The sequence below is a fragment of the Galeopterus variegatus genome, unplaced genomic scaffold (assembly GCF_000696425.1).
Source record: "Galeopterus variegatus unplaced genomic scaffold, G_variegatus-3.0.2 Scaffold71, whole genome shotgun sequence".
Taxonomy (NCBI): Eukaryota; Metazoa; Chordata; class Mammalia; order Dermoptera; family Cynocephalidae; genus Galeopterus; species Galeopterus variegatus.
Window position 1 is genome coordinate 72,370 of NW_007726182.1, and position 22,736 is coordinate 95,105.

At 42.2% G+C, this 22,736-nt stretch overlaps 1 pseudogene; it reads left to right on the plus strand.

Moving 5' to 3' along the window:
* Positions 1–10,940: 10,940 nt before the first annotated feature.
* Positions 10,941–11,466, plus strand: LOC103594769 (annotated as a pseudogene).
* The last annotated feature ends 11,270 nt before the right edge of the window (positions 11,467–22,736 follow it).

The following is a 22,736-nucleotide window of genomic DNA, read 5'->3' on the forward strand; positions in this document are numbered from 1 at the left end:
AGGCAAAGCAAATAGAAGCAAAGTGGTTTCAGGTGCTCTTTAGCACTTGTGTAGTGTGCAAACTTTTTTTATGATCACAGTTTGTAGGCCTTCAGCTCCTCGTGTAGGTAGGATGCCTTTGGGTATTTAAAAAGAATGAAAACAGGCCAGTTAGTCTATGTAAAATACTAGCTACTGTGCACGCGTGGTAATGAGGTTGCTCTCATCAGAGGGGTCTTAAGATGCGAAATGACTACTCCCATGCTTCTCTTGATTTAAGATCCCCTGGAGGCATCCTGATGTGACAGATGAGGGTATGTTTTGAAGACCAGTGGGCTGCTTCTGTCCTCCTTCTTCTGCTGGGAGGTTGTGAAGTAGAGATTTATTAGCATGTCACATAAGGAAACTGGAACTTGGAATCAGGCTGGAAATAATTCTACAGACTAGAGCTTGCCCTGTAGTGGTGCTCAAATACTTTTTAATACCTACAGGTAGAATAATAAATACAGCAGATAAAAGTGGAGCTTCTCAGATTGAATTAGAAAAAGTCTAGAGCCCTAGCTACTCAGCACAGAGATGTTCAGAAGCCTGGGAGAGGCTCAGTGGAAACTCTGCTAATGATATGAGAAGCTCGCCCAATCCTGAGCTTCACTTTGATATGCTCTTTTGGAGCCAAAGTTTGATCAGTCGACGAGGGAAATAAAGTAAGTGTTCAGCACACTTTGCTTGAAGACACCTTTAGGAAATCCTAAAGCTCCAAAGACATACGTATTAGGAATGGATCATCTGGCTAGTATGGAGACTGGGATTTGGTTCCAGATAACGCCATGTCGTTTAATATGTGACACTTTCTGCAAGTCACTGTGTCCCAGGATTTTTTCTTGGGGAAGAGGGTGGAAATTCCTGCCAAATTCATAGGTTTTCTTGTTTTTTGTTTGCGTGTTTGTTTGTTTTTCTTCTTTCTTTGGGGTTGGCAGGTGATAAGTCAATAAAATCATGGATTTTAAATTATTTTGCAAATTGTGGCATAAGTGGAATTAAAGGGATTAAACTAGAATGTGAGTTATGTACCAGGAGTATAAAACACAGAGGAGAAAAAGACGTTTTTCCTGGAGGCATCAGAGAAGCCGTACGGATTGCATGTGGGTAGTCACACCAACACCTTCAATTTTACAAAAACGTAACTTTACATCTTCAATTCCCTTTACCTCATCAGCTTTCTCTCACCTCAGGCTTTCACACTATCCTGTCTCTCCTAGGTTTCTTGTCATTCTGAAGAAATAGCTGCGTAATCTAAAGTCACCGTTCAAGCTGGGCAAGAAGTTGGAGATTATGCCATCTGCCTTCTGAATTTATGGTTGGAAATTTCAACTTTAGGACTCAGGTCTCTGCATTCCAGTCCAGGCTTTTGGGACTAACGGTGGAGGAGCCCAGTTACTCTTGCTGCTGCAGTGGATGAGGACGTTGCCACCGTGGCACTGGCCATGTTCTTCTATGGGTCTCCTGCTTTCTGTCTGGGATCGTGGGGAGCAAGAGGACCTTGCACTCTAAGACCTCACCTGGAAGCATCTCACCATTTCCTAAAGAATGTGTAGCAGGAAGCACGAAAGAGTCCTATGCCACCACCCTTCTGTCATCACCCACATGGTATCAAACCCTTCGCCTAAAAGTGTCTATGATTGAAAACAACTTGGAGTCCAGGTGTGCTTGAAGATTTTGTTTAATTATGGATAAAAACTGCTGTCAAAGTTATGAATTTCTGATGGCTGGATTTTAGGCATCAGCAGATATAATTCTTGGGGTCAGAGGTACTGATAGCAGAGGGGAGGGTCTGGGGAGGCCTGATGACCGGCCTCAACCCCCATCCTCTTACCAGGTTCTTGACTCCACCACAAGAAAGAATTCAAGAGCAGAGTCACAGCAGAAAGAGAAGACAGGTTTAATGTAATGAGTAAGAGATACCGACTTCACAGAGAAAGTGCAGCCTAGCTCGAGAGACTGAGCTGGGCCCACACCGGGTTTAACCCAAAAGTAGGAAATATACATTCACAGACAAAGTGCAGGCTGGCTCTAAAGTGAACAGCAACCTGCTAAAGGCAAGTTTGATACAAAAAGAGAGAAATATACACCTCGTGGGCTAGCTTTAGGAGAATGATCAACAGCCCCACCTTCTACCAAGATTCAGCTTTTATAGTGTTGCCGTCCATACGTATTAATGCTCTCTAATGAATATTCAACTAGGAGGCTGGTTCCCAGTTATGTAACCTAGTCCTGCATGTACTCAGTTGATCTCTTTTAGAGCATGCTCATTGGTCAAATTCCACCATGTGCACCAAATATATTCAAATATATTCTGTGCTCTCTAGCACCTCCAGGGAAGGTCATTCAAGGGGTAAACTCTTCTACTGAGCATGCTTAGCCAGTGAGATTACATAAGTCTGCCCCTCGCAGTCTCAATCTCCATGTGCTGGTGCCAGAAATGGGTGCTACAAGCCACTGTAGCTCAGGACTCAGGGGTGGAGCTTGAGTCCTAGGGGAGTCATTTGAGACCCAGAGTAGTAGCCTGAAACTCAGGGGAGTGGCCTGAAACCTGATCCCAGGGAAATTGAGCACCTCCTATCTCATGCCATCCCACATTCCTCTAATCCCACGGTGCTGGCTCTCTCCTCTGCCTGTAGGTAAGTTTGACCAGTTGTTTTCCTCACTCCTCTTTTCTCCTTTCATCTTGGCAGTATTTCAGCTCTTTGCTGCAGTGATCCTGTAACAGTAAGAAAAAAGGGGAGAAGAGGAGATCCAAACTTTCTAAGACAGTCTCATTTCAATTCTGTTTGGTTACTCCTAGAAAAGATGCTGGAAACTATTGAAGTAATGTGGAAATAATAATATCTTAGTACCTAAACTACATTTCCTATTGTCTGTACAGCTAGGAATAGCAAAAAAATCTTGTTTGTCAGGTCATGGGCATTGATTTTTGAGTTTTGGAAAAACATGGTTCACATAGAGAATCAGGGAGTGGAGACCCAGCAATGGTTATGGCATATCTTCTGCTCTGGGGGGCTCTGAAGCTACAAAGAAGTCAGGAGAAGAGGTGAGAGCAATGAACACCTTTTGTTTGCACCTTGACAACCTAGGGATGGCTAGGGAGCACACTGGAGGCCCAAAGAGCCATCCGTCACGTGAGCTCAACAGCAAGCTGACCCCACTTGATGGGCTAGAGCTGGGGCACGAGGGCTGCCAAGTCTCCAGCCCTCTGGGATGAAGCATGCAGTGACTCTTGAGAGGTCAGGAGCCCCTTCTTCACACAGGGCTTCCCCACATTCATCTCACACCCCACCAAGCTGCTGTGCAGCTCTAATTCCTTTTCCATGTTACTTTCCTCAGATATGGCTTCTCCCCAAACATTTCCAAGGCCCATCACACTGTTCTATGACTGTAACAGAGAAGACCCAGAAATGAAATCAAATGGTTGCCACTTAATAGAGCAGCTAGTGGATTAAACTGAATCAGTTATGATCAGCCCAACCCCCTCATTTTACCAGTGCCAAAGTTGAGGTCTGGGAGTTGGAATGGTTAACCCTGGTTCCCAGAATAAGTTTGTGGTGGGACCAATCCTGGAACCAATTCTCCTGCTGTCCTTTCCAGAGACTAGACTTCCACAAGCATAGTCATGGAGGAAAGAGAAAATCCTTGCTCAAACTCATATTGCTGGGGATTTTCTGTGATGAGAAATGCCAGGAATGGGACTCTTTAAGAGCTACTTCTTCCAGATAAGCTGTAAGCTTTCACACCAAAGCACAGGCTCCTGGGTCTATGGGTCAAAGAACAGTTGAGGAAGGAAAGCTTAGGACTATGCTCTGCATCCTATATTCCTATATTCTGCCTTCATGCTCTATCCCTGCTGACACACTCAAGTCTGGCAAAATGAGCACAGAGAAAGTTTCTGGCGAGTCTTGTTTCCTTTGCTGCCCTTCTGGACGTACTAGGAGTCAGGCAGGAGGATGGGGCTCTATCTGGAGAAAAAGGTAAGAAATATAACAGTCAGTCGATCTAACAAAATTTTGTCAGTTATCATCTATGACTGAATTTAGGATATGTTTAGTAGGTAAACATGACAAGATGTGGTAACCCAGTGGCTTGAGGAAGGGGAGAAAACTAGGATGACTCCCAGACTGTTCGTGGAGCTGTTTTGTCTACAGCCTTGAATAACGCGCGTGAGATAACAAATGAATGAAATAAACTCACAGATGATTGAGTGTTCTGTTGTGTGTTGTTGTTTTAAGATAAAGGAGACTGCAATGAGGATTATAGGTGAATCAGGAAGATCTTTTTCATCTTAAGCACAAAACAAGAGGTAGAGCCTACTTCCCACCCTTACCCTGCTCTCACACTCAAGTCACTTCCGAAGAATAGAGTGGGGAAAGGGCGAGTAATAACTTCACAGTGGAGAAAAGTGGCAAACATTACATCAACCAAGTGATCAAAGGTAACATCATCAGTGTTGTCACTTGGACATCACGCACCCCTGATATGACGCAATGAGAAGGAGATCTCTGTGGTATTCTTTCCCAGAAATCATAACTGCAGCCTAAACACCAGAAAAACTCTGACTGGGAGACATTCTAAAGGCTACCTGGCCAGTACTCCTCAAGACCGTCAAGGTCATTAAGAACAAAGACAGACTGACCAGAGGGCATGGGGGAGATATGACAAGTAAATGCAATGTTTTCCTCTGGGTTGGACCTTGGAACTGAAAAAGGACATTAGTGGGAAAGCTGGTAAATCCAAATAGAGTCTGAAACTAGTCAATATACCAATGTTGGTTTCTTGGTCTTAATAAATGTGCCATGATCATGTAAGATGTTAACAATGCGGGGAACTGGACTGTCTTGGCAATTGCTCTGTAAATCTAAAATTGTTCTAAAATAAAAAGGTAATTGAAAATAAAACAACAAGCCCTCTCCTTTCATAGTTGAGCCTCCTGGGAGACCACTTTCACTGCCCACATTTACTGTCTCTTCCAGTTCATTCCCCAACCCACTTCTTCCTGGATTTTGCTCAGCAGGACACCACTCTCTGTGGTGTGCTTGGCACAACTGACCACCTTCTCCTCAAAACTCTCTCCTCCCTTGGTTAGTGAGGTTTAGGGTCTCATAGCTGACCCTGCCCTCGCTCATACTACGCATGCTCCCTGGAGGATCCGACCTTCCCCATGACTTCAATTTCCACACACCGATGACTCTGAAATCTGTATTTCCAGTTCAGATCTTTTTCCTGGAAATGCTCCTGCCTACTAGAAACTCCTCTTGAGTGTCCCATAGCACTTATTCAAAATATCTCCAAACTGAATTCCTTTTCCTCATTCCTCATTCTCCTGAAAACACATCCTATATTTTCTACCCTGGTGAATGGCTCTGTCTTTCATCCAGGTGTCCAAGCTTCAAGTAAACTAGAAAATTCATTCAAGTTATTGCTTTCCCTCGCTCCCCACTCTGAAGATGTCTGAACTGTGTCCTCTCCTCTCAGTCTCCACTACTGCCATGGTTCAGGCTACTGTCCATTCTCACTTGCCCTACTGCTATGGCCCCTGATACGAGTCTCTTCCCTTATATCTGCATTTCCTCAATCTGACCTCCACATTTCTGATGACGATGTCTCTAAAAACAAATTCTAAATGAACGACTCCCTTTCTTATAACCGTCAATGACTTCCTGTCATCTTGAAGGACATATATAAGCTTCTTTCCACGGTACTCAAGGGCTTTCATCATCTGACTCCCCCGGGCCTCTTCAGTTTTAGCATTTTCTACTCTGCCACTGGTACCGTGGATTTCAGCCACAGCAAACTCCCTGTAATTCTGCAATTTTCAGTCTCGTCCTACTCCCTCTCCCTCTCTGGTGACTTTTGCATCACAGAGGGCCCTTCCTTCACTAGGACCTGGCACAGCCCACTACATCTTTCAAGACTAAGCTTTATCCTGCCTCATCCTCTGAGAGAGCAGAGGCGCAGAGAGATTCAGTAACATACTCTTAACTGCGCAGCGGTGGTCGTTCTCACTGAGGACCTTGAGTTGGTAGGAGTTATTCACTTTTGGTTGGTTTGTTTATTGGTTTGGTGATGACTTCCCAGAGAGGTAAAAGGGGTTAGGGCTTATGGTCTGTTGGTAATCTGAACTGCTTGTGAAGGGAGGAAGGAAAAACTGGGGAGAAATAAGTAGACCCTTCATAAGTTGGGCAGGTAAGATTAAGAGAAAAAGGCAAAGCACTCCCCAAAATGGTAGACCAGTTCCAAAATTTGAACCACAATGATAATCTCCTAAGAAAAACATCCACTTTGGTAAATGATTCCCAGATCGGAGTGGCTGACGGATGGGCTGGGAGCCACTGCTGAGATGAGGTATCGTGCCGTCCATGGAGAGAGGGGCGGACAAGGCTGAATGATGGGCTCTAATTCCACCTGGGACTGCACGTAAATAATCAAGTGCCAGAGTGGGGTTCCAGATGGTCTGTGTAGTGAGTGTGACCAGAATGCCACTGAGGAATCAGAGCCTGGTAATTCAATTTGGTCCTGCCCTGCTATGTTGTAGCAATCCACAAGCCTGCCAGAGTGGGTTTACCAGATATGTGCTGGTGCCCCTTTTACAAAAGCAGATTTCCACAGAAACAACAGATACCAAAATTTGGAGGCCATGCCACATTCTGGCTAAAACCCAGTGCTTCCTGGAACACGATTCTTGATAATTTCAGGAATATCTCAGTCAGGTTCATTAACTTGTCTATATACACATTGGCCCATCTCATCCACTGCAAAGTGGCTGGAGGAGGCAGAATTGGATAAGAAAGTGAAGTAACATTCTTTTTAACCCCCACCTTCATCCCGTGTTTTATACGCCTCACTGTTGGGGCTACCTTATCAGACAATAATGAAGGGCACATTTTCACAGAACTGTGTGAGACATGGAGAACATGCAGAGCTTATACCATCCATGGGTCAAAGGTGTAGCCATTCAGCTGAAAACGTAAGCCAGCCTTTCCTCTGGCTCCTGTATGTAAAGCCAGCACCTCCAAGTCCCTAGGGGCTTGAGAACCTGGAGTTAGCAAAGTAGGGAGAGACCCACTTGTGCTCTAGTGTCACCAGACTGGTGGAAGCCTGGAGGGCAGTGTTCAGCAGCCTGAGGAAGGGAATGGAACAGGAGGCAGCAGTGCGTTAGCCCAGAGGGATGGAACATAAGTAGCAGACTGCTGTCTGAAGACTGCAAGGCACAGCGAACGATTTAAAGACAAAGTCCCATGTTGACACCATTGACTTTCAGATGTGCATATGTCTGAAGACAAAGCACAAAAACTCTTTAAGTTGGGAAAATAAAGCTTTTTGATTTATTCCGTCATTTACAAACCACTTTTGAGAACCTATCATTACTTGGAGGATCAAAAAAGGAATATGGCTTATTTTCTGCCCTTAAGAATCATCGAATCAACACAACACAAGTTTACTGAGCACATTCTATTCACAAGGTGCTGGGTATGGGGACACAGAGATCAAAGTCACTGTCCCCAAGCAAGTGCTCACAGTGTATCTCTAGAGACAGGTCTTTTAAAAAAATGTATCTTGATAAAGGTCATGTTAGGAACCCAGTGGATCTACCCTGGAGGATGTTCAATGGTTGCAGCAGAACACGTGGAGAGGAAGTTGCAAGAGAAGACGCTGACAATGCTGCCTAAAGCCAGCTCATGGGGGCTTTATGCTGAAGATTCGAGCAGCCCTTGGCAATTCTTCATAAGGGCATGATGTGTTCAGACATGAGTTTATATCACTTGTCAGTTAGGTAGAGGATGGGTGGGAGATGAGACCAGAAAATCGGGGAAAAACAGAAAATGATGAAGATATGCCCCATGCTTTCTTTTCTTATATTCTAGACTTCCCATCTCTAACAATTACACAGGTACCAGGGCAAATACTGTTAATTTCCAACACCTACCAAAAGTGGCTTAAAAGTAACATGGCTTGTCTGTCTGTAGATTTCCCAGGCTGCTTTCTGCAGGATCCGAGGCCCATCTGCTTCCCTTGGCTTAAAGGGAAGAGTGCAGCACAGGATAAGCCTTCCTGTCTTGTCCTACAGGCAATCTGTGGCCTGCTCTCTAGGTCCTGGGATGGGGAGATGGCTCAGGCCACCAAGGTCTCTTTATGCCTGGGAAGCAGGGGACAGAGGGTGGGGACTGGCTATTACTGTGCTGGCACAGACTCTTATTTTTCTCATGCTGAGTTGCTGAAGAAGTGGTTGAAATCAGAAGCAAAATGCCACATTGTACGCCCACTGAAGTCTGGGCTCAAGGGAAAGGAAAATGATTGCCAGAGCGTTAGCTGTTCCCGATCCACTCCTGGACCTTACGTTGTCTTGGACAGAGCTGCAAAACAGCTTGGTAGGGACTGGCCTTTGGGTGGGTGTGGGCATGGGAGAGGGGGGAAGGGAGTAGTTGGCTCTCCATCCCCACTGCTTGTTCAGAAGAAGCTCCCTTCCTGCAGGCTCTGGGATCTTCTGCAGCAGGGTGAGTCTTTGACTTTGCATGAGAACTTGCTGTCTGAAATGGCATTTGACTATGTACATGTAATTAAAGGGTTGTTGAAATTGATTTGGAGTTTTTTACCTTTCACTTGTTATTTTAGTTGGGAATTTCTTGGTAGGATCAAAATCCAGCGGTAAAGCCTTAGAAAGGAATTATCTTCCTGGGAAAGAATGAGAGCATCTTTCTGTGGACTTCTGGGTGGTATTCTGTGTTTTCACGTGGAAGAGTCTGTGATCGGTGGGTGATAATTTAGATATCTGGCTATGGCAAAGCACTGTGCAAAGAGCAATGTCTGGGGCTCCGGAGCCTGGGGTTCACATCTCAGTTCTAGTTTAGGGTATTATCTTGTGAAAATTCCAACACTCCTTCAGCCTTGCTCACCCTGGGGGAAATGAGGGTGCTTATCCTTTGAGTCCGTCCGACTGCTAGATTTTACAGTGAAGCAGACTGAGGCCTGAAGAACTGAAAATACTTAGAAATGTGTAGATGTCAGAGCTATGAGCAAACTCTCATTCTTCCCATTTGGTAATGAAGGCACTTGAGTCCCACGTGTGCACTTTGCAGTGGGGCAGTGGGAGTGGTCACCGCCAGGTCTCAGGTCATTACGGTTTCCCCTCTTGTGTGGATGCTGATGTGTGGCTGACCTATAACTGAATAAGAAAAAGAAATGTGGGAGAGTAAAACACAACCTTCCAGCACCTCCACTGTGTGATGGTCTCGGTGGAGGATGGTCAAGAGAAGGCAGGCAGAGAAGAGGGGCTGCGGAGGGAGGGGCCTCTTCTGCCTTGAAGAGCTGGTGAAGAGTTGGTTCCTACAATGCATCTGTGTGCTTCTGTCATTCACTTTTTCAGCATGCAGAGCTTCGTCTGGGGCCTTAGCAGGATAGCAAGTCTTTTTAAAATGACCACAGTGATTTAGGCTGATCTACGACTCGTTGCCTTGATAAGCACACACCCAAAGTCAGGCTTGGTGCATTCTGGACAGACAGCAGGGTCTCCAGTCCACGGAAGGCTTGCGTGATGGTGTAGGTCACCCCTTAGTCTCCCATTCAGTGGCATGGGTAAGGAGTGCTGAAGCCTGTGGCCCTCTCAGTCCCATGTTCAATGACATTTTCTGTAGGGGCAGAAATTTATACATTTAAGGCAAAAGTGAAGTGAGAAGGTAAACTGCTGACTGTTACTTTACTTTATATGAAAAAGGAATGAGTCTTCAGGAATAAAGTTCAAAGCATAATTAGCTCACTTGACCTTTTTCTATTTTAATTTTAATTTTTAAGTAATATTATGTAGTTTTGTAATGACAATATAATAGCAAATAGTTATAAACACTAAGTACCACTCTTCCAAATCCTTTAATTTATTAACTGATTCAAGCCTTACAACAACCCTATGAGGCAGACATTATTATTATTACTCCTGTTTGAAAAGGGAAATCAAGGCAGAGAGACTATGTATCTTACCCAAGTTCACAAAGTTAAATCCAAAACCTAGGCAGTGTGACTTCAGGTCTGGGCTTGTAAGCACCATAGCACCATACCAGACTGCCTCTCTGAGAAGCAAAAGTCAAATAAGATTGTAAATCTTACGATAAAAAATAGCAGTCTTTTGTTCCCTTCTCCACCCCTGATTTTCATTTTCCAGAAGTAGCTACTTGCAATGATCACCGTTGTTTCTTCTGGCATTTATTTTCTTATTTCTACATATCATCTATCTTTTTTCTTGATTTTTCAATTTTGGACATTATTGATTGGCTTTGTTCTATGGAAGATTTAATTCTCTTAAACCATCCTTCTGCCCTTAAAAACACGTACATTTTATCTCCCCAGCCTCCCTTATAGCTACAGACCATTTTTAGTTCAATCAATATTCAGTGTCTTGGGTTATATAATTATGCAAATATTATTCAAAGATGAGCCGCACGATATACTATATTCCTTATTTTTCTCTATAACTTTTTGTAGCCAGTAATTCCTTCTTTTGTCTCATCTTTTTAATCTATAATGCTAACTCTAATTCTTCCTCAGCTTTTCTAACAGAGCTATAAAGCACTTCTCAATATGAACAGATACTTCGGGCAATCTTTTGGGTTTTGTTTTTTTAAGTTATTCCTGCTGGAGCCATCTGTCCTATCATTCTATTCCAGTCAAGATTGTTTATGCTCTAAGACTGATGCATAGCTGACATCCGCGGATTTGTCTTCATCATCATCCCGGGAATTTCCTTCATCTGTCTCCTAAGTTGGATCCCTGGTCTCCTGTATCTCATGTCTTTCTCTTTCTTATTTTAGAGCTCTTCCAGGGGTCCCCTGAGAAAAAATACAAAGGAGAAAGCATTTTAAGACCTAGTATAGTGGTGCAGGGAGGGGGTTGGGGAGAAGGGAAAGCAGAGAGTAAAATGGAAGATGCGGACATTGCTGAAAACTGGGAGCAGGCGGCAGACAGAAGGCAGGAAATCCGTATGTCCTCCCAAAGCACCCATTGTGATTCAGGATGATAGACAGCCTTCCCCCGGGGCTGCTCCACAGATCCGCAGCGTCAAGAGGCCCACTAGCCATGATGTGGTCAGCAGCTCCACCTCCAGCAGCAGGCCAGCCCTTCCAGCCAAGTGTCTAGCATAGAAGGCAGGGGACACCGAGGCCTGGAAGTAGATTCTGGGCAGCGCCTGCTCTGAGGAAGAGCAAGAGAAGAGCATCCTCAACAGGCCAACCAGGATCTCCCAAGCCAAAGATAGCAGGCAGCCCAATAATGTGATCAGACAGCCTTTGGGTCCTGATGGGTCACAAGGCTTCAAACAGCACAGATAAATGCAGGCAAGGATGCCACCACTACCACTGTCACCACCTCCTGGGTCATTGGCCATGGATGGCAGTGACATGGCAGACAGCTGGACTTGAACAGATGGAATGATCTGGTTTACTTGCACTGTGATCCCTTTGCTCTGCCCACTGTGGCCTTGAACCCCAGACACAATGACTTCTCCTCGTCCCCCTTCTCACTGTGGTGGGCACATTGACAAGGGCTATCCCAAGTCAATGGAAATGGAAAGGGTTGGGGGTTAAGGGATGGTTGAGGGTACCCACCAAGGACTCAGAATAGAGAGTCAGACAGTGCCACTTAGCCACTTGGGGTAAAGCCAGGGCCAGCAATAACAGTTTATCATGCTCATTAATTTAGCATTTCAAAACACAGATGAGAACTACTGCCCACTCACCCCCAAGTGCATGTCTTCATCACTTAAAAAGCAAGTTCCATTTGAAAATAATAATAATAATAATTATTTTAAAAGATAGTATATATGCAAATATCTTTATTCTACTCTCATATTTGATTGTAGTTTGGGTATAGATTTCTAGATTGGATATAATTTTCTGTTCAAATTTTAAGGCTTTTCTTCATTGTCATCTAGCTCCTAATGCTATTGTTTGAAAAAATATGAGGTTATTCTTTATTCCTAACTCTTCGTATGAGACATTTTCTCTCTAGAAACTTTTAGGTATTTCTCTTTATTCTAAATTTCATGATGATATGCCTTGATGGGTCTATTTTAGTTTAACATGATTGTCATGCAATATTCTCTTCCCATGTGGAAAACCATGTCCCTTGGATCAAGAATATTTTAGATTTTTTTTTACAGTTTCTTTCTCTGATCATTCCATCACATAATCTCATCGATTGAATAGATTTATTATTTAATTTTCTATCTTCTTGTTTTCCCTTTTCATCCATCTTTTTTGTTATATTTTCCAGGAAATTGCCTTAAATTGAATCACCTTAAATTTATTGTATTGAATTTTTAAATGTTATTTTTAGTGCTATAATATTTTTCATTTCTGAGAGTTTGTCTTGTTTACTGTTCCTTTGTTAACAGAACTTATTCTTTTTTGCACCGGTTATATCTGAGAATATTAATTTTTAATTTTTTTTTCCTGATTCTTCCATTGCTTCTGCTTTCTCTGAGTTACTTTTTCCTCTTCTTTCGTTTTTGATTTGGACTCATAATAGAAACTTAGCGCAAATGTCTTAGTGGAGGTAGATGGCACAGAGATTAATTTTTAAGTTCAAATGCTAAAAAGCTGATTTGAATCTGTGTATACTGTTGATATTTGGTAGCTTTGATAGTGGGGAAGAGTAGTGCTCGTCAACCCATGGGCTTTTCCTTGGACCTGTTGGGCAAGGACGTCGACATTTCATTGTGTTCCCAGTATAAGTGGGTTTTTCGTCCTTTGGGGCTAATCAGTTTCCTGAGAGAGGAATTCTCCAACCCCCTGCCTGGAAGTACAGGTCTGGCTCTTGGTGTTCTGGCTGCTGAGCAGGTAAAGAAAATGGTTTTCACCATTTCATGTGCAGATGCTACTTACACTCCCCTCTTTTTAACTTGGTGCCTCATCACTGCTTCTCAACTGGGCCTGGTGTCCTCAACTCCAAAGTCTCTCCAGAGAGTAAACCTGTTTGTGCCTGGATGGAGGAAAGGCAACTGCTTGGTTGTATGGACTAAGGGAGGGATATGGATTCACCTCTTATATAGCTTTCAATCAATGCTCCTATTTTCAGGCTTATTGTGTACTGACTTTTAGAGATACATGACACCTTTCAACCTCTGTGCCTTTTCAGGGTTGTACTGGGTGGATCTATTGGCATCATTTTGGCTCCATGGTCCCTTAACTGCCAGTTAGATTTTAATTACCACTTGTTTACCTTATTTATTTTGTTGACCATCTCTTGTCTGTGGTAACCCATCTTTCATCTTCTGTGTCATTTGAGGTTCATATCTTTTATATTCCTATTTTAATGATGTTTCAGGAGACAGTGGAGATAAGTGCTTATTTGACTTTTACCAACTCTCTTCATCTACAAGCTGCTGACTTCCTATGTATCAAATGGCTGAAAACATCAGCTCCATTTCTCTTGCAGGATCATTGTCTAGAGTTCACCAACATATGTTCATCGGGAAACGGTTCCTGAAGATCAGAGCTTTAGGGGGCTCAAGATGTACATGACTCAGTTTCTGCCCTCAAGGGATGCATAATAGACCACTCTGGCAAAACAGTAGATACACAGTGTGTGCAGGATAGGGGAAATTTCTGGGATAGGAGATGAGGAGGAGCTACAGAGTAGGTCAATTTCAAGTTGTACTTTGCAGTTAGAGATGGTGTTTGCATGTGAAGAGCTGAGCAGAGCATTCTAAGGGCCAGGAGCAGGTCAGCAAATGCTTGCAGCAAGAATTCCTGAGATACCAGGGAGGAGGAAGGAAGGAGGCCATCCTGGCCGCAGCAGAGAGCTCTCGTGAGCCTGTGGGGAAGATGAGACCAGAAAAGACGATTAGAAACAGATGATGGGAGAAGCTTGTTTGGACTTAAGTCTACAGGCTTGATCTCCTTCACTTATTGTTAGGAGGTGAAGGAAATACATATGTTGTCTCACCGTTTCAACTCCAGAAGTTGGGAAATTTCAGGAATGTCCTTCAAAAAGCTAAGTCAAGAGGAAGCAGTTACTCCAGTTGGTCTAACTCTCTGTTGGTCTTCAAGGATGGACTGAGGGGGTCTCATTACCACAGGGTATCCCAGGAGAGGAAGTGCACGTATCAGCAAAATCTCTTAGGAATTCCTACTGAAGGTGAGTGGAGAGATGCCATCCTGGGCCCTTGACTGACTGAGTGGAGCAAAGCCCAGCAGGACTGGAGGAAGATCAGTGGGAAAGACGACTGTAGGTCAGAACGGATGAGATGTTCTGTGCTGTCACTCACATGTGGATAAGACAGTGGCTTGGCAATAAATGTCTGAAGAGTGTTGTTATTTTTCATCTTCTCACATTAAATTTTGACCAAGTTACTTCCTTTTCAGGAGTTTGTTGAAAATCAAGGAGCAAACTTCTCTTTACACATGGTGGGCTGGATACGTGCATTTGTCTTTGATTCTTTTGGAAATTCAGCCCGAAACCCCAGGACTCAGCCTGCCCAGCATCTCAGATTTTACCACATAGGTGACAAAACTACCCCTTATAATCATAAGCATTACTAACAGTTTAAAAACTCTACATACTTTGGAGGAGGGTGTAATTGATGCTCCTATTAAGGGCAAAAAGAAAGAGAAATGGGTGCTTTTTTTCTGGTGAAGGGCTGCCAAAGAACATTTGTGAGGTTGAGGGAGCTCAGGGAGAGGATCATAATGACCAATTTTCCATGTCATTTAGATTGTCCTAGATTTCTAAATCATTGCTAGTACAGTAATCCACCCTTATCCTCAAGAGATATATTCCAAGACCCCCAGTGGATGGCAGAAACCACAGGTAGTACTGAACCCTGAATATACTATGTTTTTTCCTATACATACATGATAAAGTTTAATTTGTGAATTAGGCACAGTAAGACAGTAACAACAATAACTAATAATTATGTAGAACAATTCTAACAGTATACTGTAATAAAAGTTATGTGAATGTGTTGTAAAAAAAGCAAGTCATAAAAATATGTATTGTGAGTCTACTTATGTAAAAACGAATTCTAACTATGCATGTAACATCCATCAGTATCAATACAGATGCTTTGAACAGTCTGAAAAAGGGCACGTCTAGTTACTGACTTGGTTAGTTCTAGAGAAGGGGAGTGCAATGTTTGGAGAGGGAACAATTAAAGGGGCTTTCATTTTTATTATAAAAGCTACATATTTCGTAAATATAATATACATGTATTCATTTATTACATGTATAATTAAATTACACATAAAAAGGAAAATAACTCAAGTAAAATGAATTATTTTTACTTTAGCTCTAGTGTTTGTTCTCTTAAAGTCAACTGCATGCAGAAAGTGACAGTGGGGAGGTTGAGCACATGTAACTGCAGCTTTCTATCTGAAATGTCTAACACAGTATCTCATTCACTCCTTCGGCAGACACATTCTTCTTCCAGAGTTACACTTGCTTCCTCATAAGGTCACATTGTCTTTTGTAGTGTCCAAGAAAGGTAATGAGATACTTGGTTTGGGTCTTTCCTATGAAGACGTTTCAGCCTCAAGGATTTCATTTCTTAAAAATGAACTGGATTAGTTCTTATTTTAGAAATTAGCCAAAGTACGAGCAATGTTCCTAGCTGGAAATTTTTGATTATTGTTTGGCCTCCCCAAAGCCTTATTCAGCTCAGCCATTCCATATTGTCAGTGACTTTGTGCACAGGTGGCTAGAGGAGTCTGAGGTGGGTTCACAGTCACCTTCAGGGGCATGTTTTTTTCTTACAATTGCATGTAAGAAGCCCAGGAGAACTGCCTTTTATAGCAGCCTCCAGCTACAACAGCCCTGACCTTGGTCTCAAGGTGGATCAGAAGTGAGGGGCTGGGGGAAGGATAAGTCCACCTTCCTGGCTGTGGAGCTGCCCAGAGGATCCAGCAGCCCATCATGAAATCTGAATGGTGTGATGAACTTGGATCCCATCAAGTCTGGCGTCCAAATTTCAAAGGGTCCCCTCTGAAGAAGAAAAACGGTGGGGCATAGAGGTGGTGAGGCAGCAGAAGTCTTAGGAAGAAGAAGTATTTTTATTATGATACAGTGGCCTTGATTAAAGGAGACCTGTCTATAAAAAGAGAGAAAAAAGAGAGAGAAATAGAGAGTAGAACAGTGGTTAGCAGAGGCAGGGAAAGCTACAGGACGGAGATAGGACAGGGAAATGTTAACAGACCAATGCAAGGTTACAAAGTCACAGTTAAATAGAAAAAATAAGTTCTGGTGCTCTAAGGTGATATTGTATTGTGTATTTCAAGGTAGCCAGTAAAGAGGATCTTGAATGTTATAACCACAAAGAAATGGTAACTGTTTAGGTGATAGATATACTAACTATTCTGATTAGATCATTATACAATATATGCATGTATTGAAACAACAAACTGTACTCCATAAACATGTACAATGAAAGAAATAAACTTAAAATATATAAAAGAAACAAACAAATAAATAAGGGAGACCTGTCTAGATTAATGCAGGAACCCATTCATCTCTGTTACATTCTTACAGTAAGGCCAGAGGCTCTAACCCAGGGAATATAGACAAAGCTCCCCAATTGTATAATCCAGTCTGTTTCTAATCTCTTTTTCCAGTTTTATTGTGTTAGTTTCCTGTGTCTGCTCTAGGGGCAAAGGGAAAATTTCTGTCCCGTGCTGAAATTTCGAGTCTATAGATCCACTGGAATAAATGGACAATAGACAGATTGACAGATGAGAAAGCATACAAATGTGTTAATGTGTATTGTGCACAGGATCCACACAAAATATGAGAGGCAAGGAGGGGACAGATGGTTGAAGCTTAAATACCCTCTTCAAGGCAAAGGGAAGTGGCAAATGTATGAATATTGGAGGAGGAGTAAATGATATTTAGGACAGGTAAGTATTCCGGAGAGCAGTCAATAAGCCTGGGATAAAGTTCCTCTGCGTGCTGGAAGGTGAGGGGCTGAACTGCACTGCAAACAAAGGTTGTTTTATTATGCAGATAAAGTCTCTCAAGTAGCAGTCCTCAGAAGAATAATAGAAAGAATAGAAGAAAAGTGTGTCTGGGTGTGGTGTCCTGAGCACCAACTTCTAGTTCCTTCTACGGCTATATGAGTTAATCTTCTCTGGTTAATGTAGATTCCGGGGAGGGAATCTGAGACAACTGCATTTTCTTCTGGACAAACTTTTCTTGGTTCATAAGGGAACTGCAGAGACAACCTCTCCCTGTGCATGGGGGGAAAAAAAAGAAAGGTCAGGAAGACCCATATTTGGGAGTATTGTTTTCCAAGCCTCAACATTACAGCGACAAATTACCACAAACATGGTTGCTTAAAACAACACAAATTTATTCTCTTTTGGAAGTGAGAAGTCTGAAATCAGTTATACTGGGTTAAAGTCTGGGTGTCAAAAGTGCTGGTTCCTGGGCTGGCCCAGTGGCGCACTGGAGAGTGCGCCGCTTGGAGCGCAGCGGCGCTCCTGCCGAGGGTTCGGATCCCATGTGGAGACCAGTTCCCGCTCACTGGCTGAGCGAGGTGTGGGCGCGACACCGAGGGTTGCGATCCCATTACCGGTCAGTAAAAAAGACAAAAAGGAAAAAAAAAAAAGTGCTGGTTCCTTCTGGAGGCCCTGGGGGAGAATTTCCTTTCTTGACTTTTCTAGCTTCTAGAGGTCATCTGTATCCCTTGGCTTATGGCCCCTTCTTCTAGCTCAGGGGCTACATGGGTACCCAGGCCTTGGGTGTACCATGTTTCTGGCAAAACCAAATCCAGACAAAACTTGCTGCTGATATAGGAGCCCTCACCCTGCACCTGGGTTCAGTTCTTAGCAGATCCAAGCCTGTGGGCCAGAGGTCTCCTACACAGGGAAGGTTGAGGAAGGCAGGTACCTAGGCAGCCCAGGTGCCACATACTACTGATTTGCTGTGGAGACGAGATTCTGTGTCTCATTTGATTCTCCATCTGCAGCATCCAGCACAAGGCCCTGCATATTGTTTTAGTAATAATACCTCAAATTTTTAGCAGTCATTTCATTTAATCTCCCCAAATCCCTGTGCCACAAGTACTATTACTTTTTCTACTTTTCAGATGAAAAAATTTATACTTAAAGAGGAAAAATGACCTATGCAAGGTCACAATGCAAGAAACTAGTGGTGCTGAAGCTCAGGCTGTGTGGTACTCTCAGATCTCACCAGAAGAGATGTCAACAATTTGAACATGCTGTGCATTTTGGAGGACGGTGGAGTTATTGCTTATATTAATGGCAAAAGAAGGGCAAATGCACCTTCTTTTCTGAACAAATAGAATTAAACAAACAAGAAAACCCACCTACATACAAAATGCTCACAGGTGGGACCATACAACCTATTTATTATCACTGAAAGGCACCTGAACTACAGAAATATTTCTGAGCAGTGAGCTTGCCCCAGTATGCAGCCCTTCCTCAGGATGGTCTTCAGGGCATGAGCATTCCCTCCAAGTCTACAGTGTTTTAATGCACGTTTTATACAACCAGCCACTGGAGTATTCTTCTAAGTGACTCTAGTAAGCTACTGTCACTACATATAAGCTACTTTAAAGAAAGAGAGAGCGAGAAGAAAAAAATAATTAACAGCAACAACAGAATTGGGCTATTTAACCCCAAGAATTCTGTTTTGTATAATAGAATTATAAGAGGGTATAAGGTTCAACAATCTCTTCATTATAATTATAAGATCCTACAGGAAAAATGCTGCCTTGAGTATTTTTTAATCCCTCATAGAATCTAGCAGAGGGACTTGAAACAAAGTAAATTAAATGCTCAGTAAGTGCTTAATTGGCTAAATGCAGTTAGCAACACTTTTATTAGTTGAACAGCTATCCTCTAAATACAACCTCTTTCTTAAACACATATCATAATGTTATTTTTGATTAAACATAATATCCAAATTTTTAGCCTGGCATTCAAAGTCCTTTAAAATCTGGCTCTGGCCTACCTTGCCAACCTCATTTCCTACCGACTGCAGCTACACAATATTTACTTCTCCCTCCCAAATTCTTGAATTTTCCTGCCTCTACTCTTTTGTTCATTTTTGTTTTCTCTGTCCAAAATGTTCTTTCTCTCTTGTCTGTGAAAAATCCTCCAAAACCAAATTCAAATCCGACTTCCTCTATGAAGCTAATTTCAGTTGTTTGCACTCAGAATTAACTCTACTCTGTCTTTGGCCCAGGTAACAATTTGGATCTGGCACTAATGTAGCGCTTACTATGTTCCACTGTGAGTTCTAGTTCAATGTGTATGTTCTGCTCCATATCCCACAGCTGGTTGCTTCCTGAAGACACATTCTCTTGCCTTATGTTCTTTTGAATCTTCTTCTGGTGCCTTATCAAGAGACTTGCACATAGTAAGTGCTCAAGAAACAGTCATTTAATTCAGTTCTAGAGTTGGGTTGCATAGTAGAAGAACATGGAATGTTTTTTTTTTTTTTAAATACCATTGCGCAGACCCCATCCCAGAATAATTAAGTCAGAATCTCTGGGAATGGGGCCCAAGCATAGATATGTTAATAAAGTTCTTCAGGTGAGTCCATTGTGGGCAGTGGGTCTAGCAGCAGTGAGAGGAACTCTAGGTAGGTTAGCAGGAAGGTGGCCCTCCCCAACCCACAGGTTTGCCTGAGCCTGTATCACAAACATCTCTGAAGTTGAATTGTTACACCTGGAAAAGTTTTGACTTCACCATGACTTTGAAGTGAGCTTTAACTTCTAAAGAAACCAGTGTTGACACAAAAGGCAGGTAAGATATATAGTTGAGATATCAGCCCCCACATGTGGAAATGTTTTGTTGCATTCTGGAATGTACCTGTGGAAAATGTAGCTTTGAAAATGTTAGAAGCAGATGCTCCTGTTCATACACATGCAATTCACTGATGATGGTATGCAATCACTTCTTCTTAAGCTCAAAATCAGTTGTTTTCAGAAGGTGTTTCCCTTAATCAGCTCTTTGGTGTTAACATGTGGATCAGCCAGACTAAACCTTTAATACATTGATATTTCATGAAGATGTGCCACAGGCTGTCACGACTTGCTCCTTGTCCTGTCCTTACAGGTGCAGTGGCTAAGGTGGGAGTTGTTTCTCTAAGATATCAGTACATCTAGTTCCTATGAAGCAAGGCTAATGGCAATAGGTCAGTGGTTCTCTGTTGTGTACAGGCAACAGAATTACATGGAGGACTTGTTAAACCACACATTACTGGACCAGAGATTCTTATTTAGTAGATTTGGGATAAAACCTGAGAATTTGCATTCCTAAGTTCCCAGGTAATGCCAATGCTGCTAGTCCAGGTAGTGCACTTTGAGAATCACTGTCCTAGGTACAGGGACAATAAGAAAGTAGGGGGGAAAAATAAAAAAGAATTGGTTAGGCTTTTAAAGTGATATGGATTATACAAGCGTACTTCAAAAAGTTCATGGAAAGATTCACAATGTCTTGAATTCTATTTTTCCATGAACTTTTTGAGGTATGCTCTGTAAATGCTTGTAAAGACTAAGAGGAGAAAGGAGTGGCTATAATTATTAATGTTTCAAGGATATTCCATGACTAACCAATGTTACCCTTTAGCAACAAGGAACAAAGAATAAATGTGTGTATGATTTGTTACCACGGGCTGCTCTGAGTTATGAGAATATGGATGAAGTTACGCTATGAGATGAAAATTTAAAGGGTGGCTATATGTTTCTGCTGCATAATTTTTTAAAAATCACAAGTGTGAAGCTTTATCACAGCATGAAACAGCCTTTTTCTAATTAAAAAAAGCCAACTTTGCAGACCACAACCTTTACCAAATGCACAAAGCTTACAAACTTTGCCTGAATCTCTGACAGAGGGCAGGCTCTTGGCTGCATTCAGAGGAGCTGTACAGCAAGAACGGAGAGCAGCGAAAAAACCAAACTAAAAAAAAGAAAAGAAGAGGCTGTTTCTCTGATTTACAACTTAAATTTGTATGTACTGTTTGTATCAAGTAATAACTCTCTTCTAGGATATTAAATGGGTGCTAAAGAAAGCCCAAGGACAAAAGATTGATCAGCCCTGTATTTGCTCAATAACCCAACAGAATTCATCACCTGCTGTTTACTCAGGAAGCCCTGTGTTCGGCTATGATTGAGAAGATACAAGATAAATCTGAAAGATGATTCCACCCATCAAGAAACTACAGTCTATCTTGTGAATGTCAGAAAGACAGAGCTGACCACCATAACATTAATACAACATTAAGGGAGAGCAGAAGTACAGAGAAGCAGGTTGTTGGGGAATCTGATTCCTGTATTCAGTAAACAGTTAAGCTGGTGCCAACCAGAAGACGAGACAAATCCTTAGAATTCTAGTAATAGAAGAATAGGATTTTAGGCTTTAGAAAAGGTAGACTGGGGCTTTTCTAGTTCTTCAAATTCACTTTTCAGCTTGTTCCCATAAATACCTAGCCCACCCTTTCCTATTCAGTAGCACACAGTGTATTCTCTGGTATATAAGACAGGATTGGAAAGGGCTGCATGCTTTAACACCAAACAGCCATGGGCTTTGGAGAAAGGTTTCTACACCTTTTCTGGTCCCAGCCAAGCAGCCACTGAGAAAAATGCGTATGTTGGGCTGGGAGGAAAAGGGCAGTGTCTCTACGGAGGACAGCAGGTACAACCTTCACTCATAGCTAAACGTATATCAGCCAAACTCCCCGACTCTATAGACGTTACCCACTTTCATGGAGGTCAGTGGATGTCCTTGGAGTCAGGACCAGTGGGGAGGCCCCATCAACTACTTCCTTGTTCTCTCTCTGCAGGTGAAAATACTCCTGTGCAACCATGATTTAGGAGATCCTCCAGATCTGTTTGTTTTTCATTCAGTGAAGGGTATAGGGTTTTTTAGACTATATTTGCTAAAGTACTAGAATATTTTTTTGAGGACATATTAAGGAAGATATTTAGATATCCTTTCTGCTGGCACCTAATGATCCAAATTCTTATTCGTTAAATGCAAAAAAAAAAAAAAAAAGAAAGAAAAAATATATATATATTTCTTTAAAGTGACCCAACCTAAATGCATCTGTGGAAACTAAGCATAATTTATTTTTAAATTAGGTTAAAAATGTTTGCAGTGTATGCCCAAACTTTTCCAGATGTTACAACAAGTAAACACTATTAGATCAAATTTAATTTGGCTTGGTGTTTTAATCAACTTTTACCTTGATTTTCTTTTTTGCTTATAACAAGGTTTACTCGTGTGTTGGTGGTGGTCTTAAAAGTGTTAATTTTAGCTTTTCTTTATAATGCCAAAACATGTACTCAGGCGTTTTCTTATTATAAACTGAGTTAGATAAACTTTCAGTGTAGCTCTGCTTCATTAATCCAGGAAGTTTATACACCCTAACAAAAAAAATATGTATTTCCATTTCATGTTGGCATCAATGGTGGTACTGTGTATAATGTCGTTAGTACTGGTAGCTGGGTTTCTCCATGGGAGACTGATGAAAGACAGATGACAATAAAAAGGGCATCAGAAACCAAAAATAAAATATGGGATGTGGCTTTAGAAGCAAGAGCATTATTTACTAAGGCAGAAGTTGTTTTTTGAGATGTGGCCTTCAAAGCTGATAGACTCCTTAAATTTCTACTGCAATTGTGTCACCTGGTCAACCTCTAGCTGCAAGTGAGACTTAGAGACAAAGCATTTTATCTGTGCACATTGCTTCTACCTCCCCACCCC